Here is a 4554-nt window from a genome sequence, read left to right as displayed (position 1 = left end):
GAAACCTTGGGGTTTTGGTAGATCGTTTAAACTCTGATAAACGTGGTGAAGTGGTCGCTCTTATTAGAAACCTTGGGGTTTTGGTAGATCGTTTAAACTCTGATAAACGTGGTGAAGTGGTAGCTCTTATTAGAAACCTTGGGGTTTTGGTAGATCGTTTAAACTCTGATAAACGTGGTGAAGTCGCTCTTATTAGAAACCTTGGGGTTTTTAGATCGTTTAAACTCTGATAAACATGGTGAAGTGGTCGCTCTTATTAGAAAAGATCGTTTAAACTGATAAACGTGGTGAAGTGGTCGCTCTTATTAGAAACCTTGGGGTTTTGGTAGATCGTTTAAACTCTGATAAACGTGGTGAAGTGGTCGCTCTTATTAGAAACCTTGGGGTTTTGGTAGATCGTTTAAACTCTGATAAATGTGGTGAAGTGGAAACGCTCTTATTAGAAACCTTGGGGTTTTGGTAGATCGTTTAAACTCTGATAAACGTGGTGAAGTGGTCGCTCTTCTTAGAAACCTTGGGGTTTTGGTAGATCGTTTAAACTCTGATAAACGTGGTGAAGTGGTCGCTCTTATTAGAAACCTTGGGGTTTTGGTAGATCGTTTAAACTCTGATAAATGTGGTGAAGTGGAAACGCTCTTATTAGAAACCTTGGGGTTTTGGTAGATCGTTTAAACTCTGATAAACGTGGTGAAGTGGTCACTCTTATTAGAAACCTTGGGGTTTTGGTAGATCGTTTAAACTCTGATAAACGTGGTGAAGTGGTCGCTCTTATTAGAAACCTTGGGGTTTTGGTAGATCGTTTAAACTCTGATAAACGTGGTGAAGTGGTCGCTCTTATTAGAAACCTTGGGGTTTTGGTAGATCGTTTAAACTCTGATAAACGTGGTGAAGTGGTCGCTCTTATTAGAAACCTTGGGGTTTTGGTAGATCGTTTAAACTCTGATAAACGTGGTGAAGTGGTCGCTCTTATTAGAAACCTTGGGGTTTTGGTAGATCGTTTAAACTCTGATAAACGTGGTGAAGTGGTCGCTCTTATTAGAAACCTTGGGGTTTTGGTAGATCGTTTAAACTCTGATAAACGTGGTGAAGTGGTCGCTCTTATTAGAAACCTTGGGGTTTTGGTAGATCGTTTAAACTCTGATAAACGTGGTGAAGTGGTCGCTCTTATTAGAAACCTTGGGGTTTTGGTAGATCGTTTAAACTCTGATAAACGTGGTGAAGTGGTGAAGTTTTGCAGATCGTTTAAACTCTTATTGAAGAAACCTTGGGGTTTTGGTAGATCGTTTAAACTCTGATAAACGTGGTGAAGTGGTCGCTCTTATTAGAAACCTTGGGGTTTTGGTAGATCGTTTAAACTCTGATAAACGTGGTGAAGTGGTCACTCTTATTAGAAACCTTGGGGTTTTGGTAGATCGTTTAAACTCTGATAAACGTGGTGAAGTGGTCGCTCTTATTAGAAACCTTGGGGTTTTGGGGTTTTGGTAGATCGTTTAAACTCTGATAAACGTGGTGAAGTGGTCGCTCTTATTAGAAACCTTGGGGTTTTTAGATCGTTTAAACTCTGATAAACGTGGTGAAGGCTCTTATTAGAAACCTAGGGGTTTTGGTAGATCGTTTAAACTCTGATAAACATGGTGAAGTGGTCGCTCTTATTAGAAACCTTGGGGTTTTGGTAGATCGTTTAAACTCTGATAAACGTGGTGAAGTGGTCGCTCTTATTAGAAACCTTGGGGTTTTGGTAGATCGTTTAAACTCTGATAAACGTGGTGAAGTGGTCGCTCTTATTAGAAACCTTGGGGTTTTGGTAGATCGTTTAAACTCTGATAAACGTGGTGAAGTGGTCGCTCTTATTAGAAACCTTGGGGTTTTGGTAGATCGTTTAAACTCTGATAAACGTGGTGAAGTGGTCGCTCTAATTAGAAACCTTGGGGTTTTGGTAGATCGTTTAAACTCTGATAAATGTGGTGAAGTGGTAGCTCTTATTACAAACCTTGGGGTTTTGGTAGATCGTTTAAACTCTGATAAACGTGGTGAAGTGGTCGCTCTTATTAGAATCTACCCTGTTTTCTTTTATGACACTCCATCGCAAACCCACTTAATTACGATATAGACATCGGAGATGCTGAGCCTATCAAACAGAGATTTGATCGTGTATCTGAGGAGAAGGCGTAGGCGAAATAGCTCCGATTGGAGTAATGGCTACCTCTGTATTTTACGCGAGAATCACTCTGGGAGCCATCAGATGACCACTTGCGCAATGTAGCCGCTTACGGGTATTCTTCAACATAAATGCGTAAAACTACGTCACAACGCTGTAGACACCTTGGGGAATACGGAGAAAAAGTAATCTGGTTGATAGTCCATTCACTGCTCAATAGGAACGCATTGTAATGCATCGCTTTCAAAACAGGAGGCACTTCCGAATTGGATTTTTCTCAGGCTTTCGACCTGCAATATCATTTCTGTCATACTCACAGACAATATTTTTACAGTTTTAGAGTGTTTTCTATCCTAAGCTGTCAATTATATGCATATTCTAGCATCTTGTCCTGACAAAATATCCCGTTTACTACGGGAACGTTATTTTTTCAAAAATGAAAATACTGCCCCCTAGTCACAAAAGGTTAAGGATCTTTTGTGTTTGGCACCTGTGTTGGCAGCACCACAATTTGTGAAATCTTTCAAATGGCAGGTAGATGCCAGTCAAATCGGCGCTGGGGCTGTGCTTCTCCAGGAGAATGATAACAATGTTGAGTGTCCAGGCAGTTTCTTCTCCCGGAAATGTAATAAGTATGAGCATAAGTATTCTGTAATTGAAAAGGAGACCTCATTTGGTCTCATTTTGGGCTTTACACATCACAGGGCTTTTACTTCGAGGTCAATGTTGGTTCTGGTTTGACCCCTTTATTAACTTGTTCACTGACCACAACACACTTATTTTTCTGAGGTCCCTGCAAAATCAAACCAGCGCCTGATGCGTTGGGCTTTGTTATTGCATCCATTCAACCTTGATATTAGACACATTAGTGGTAAGGATAATATCATTGCTGATGCTCTGTCCCGTGCTCCTTTAACTTGTTGAGGATAGGGGGCAGCATTTTCACTTTGGATGAATTGCGTGCCCATAGTGAACTGCATCCTACTCTGTCCTAGATTGCTAATATATGCATAGTGTTATTATTATTGGATAGAAAACACTCTGAAGTTTCTAAAACTGTTTGTGAGTATAACAGAACTCATAGGGCAGGCAATCTTCCAAACAGCTAATATATGCATATTATTATTATTATTGGATAGAAAACACTCTGAAGTTTCTAAAACTGTCTGTGAGTATAACAGAACTCATAGGGCAGGCAATCTTCCAAACAGGAAGTGAAGTTCTGAATGTGGGTAGAACTCCTTGCCATATTAACCTAGTTTGTATCTTCTCTCTGCTGACCCCTACGGGCTGTCTGTGCCTCTTTCCTCTTAAATTGCTCCCCAGGTACCAGGGCAGCCTACATACTACATCTACATACTGCATGTACTGCATACTACATCTACATACTGCATACTACATGCACTGCATACTACATCTACATACTGCATACTACATGTACTGCATACTACATGTACTGCATACTGCATACTACATCTACATATCACATGTACTGCATACTACATGTACTGCATCTACATACTGCATGTACTGCATACTACATCTACATACTACATACTCCATCTACTTACTTAATACTACATACTACATCTACATACTTCATACTGCATCTACATACTTCATACTGCATCTACATACTTCATATACATACTGCATACTACATACTGCATACTACATGTACTGCATACTGCATCTACATACTGCATGTACTGCATACTACATATACATACTACATATACATACTTCATACTACATCTACATACTTCATACTACATCTACATACTGCATACTACATCTACATACTGCATGTACTGCATACTACATCTACATACTGCATGTACTGCATACTACATCTACATCTACATAATTCATCTACATACTGCATGTACTGCATACTACATGTACTGCATACTACATCTACATCTACATACTACATCTACATACTGCATTTACTGGATACTACATATCACATGTACAGCATACTACATCTACATACTGCACACTACATCTACATACTGCATGTACTGCATACTACATCTACATATTTCATACTACATCTACTACATACTACATACTACATCTACATACTGCATGTACTACATACTACATCTACATACTACATGTACTACATCTACATATTACGTCTACATACTACATCTACATACTACATCTACATACTACATGTACATACTACATGTACTGCATACTACATCTACATCTACATACTACATGCCGCATCTACATACTGCATGTACTGCATACTACATACTACATCTACATACCGCATGTACTGCATACTACATACTACATCTACATACTGCATGTACTGCATACTACATCTACATACTACATCTACAGACTACATGTACTACATACTACATCTACATCTACTTACT

This window comes from Oncorhynchus keta, chromosome 26 (assembly GCF_023373465.1).
Source record: "Oncorhynchus keta strain PuntledgeMale-10-30-2019 chromosome 26, Oket_V2, whole genome shotgun sequence".
Classification (NCBI taxonomy): Eukaryota; Metazoa; Chordata; class Actinopteri; order Salmoniformes; family Salmonidae; genus Oncorhynchus; species Oncorhynchus keta.
This window is presented reverse-complemented; position numbering follows the sequence as displayed.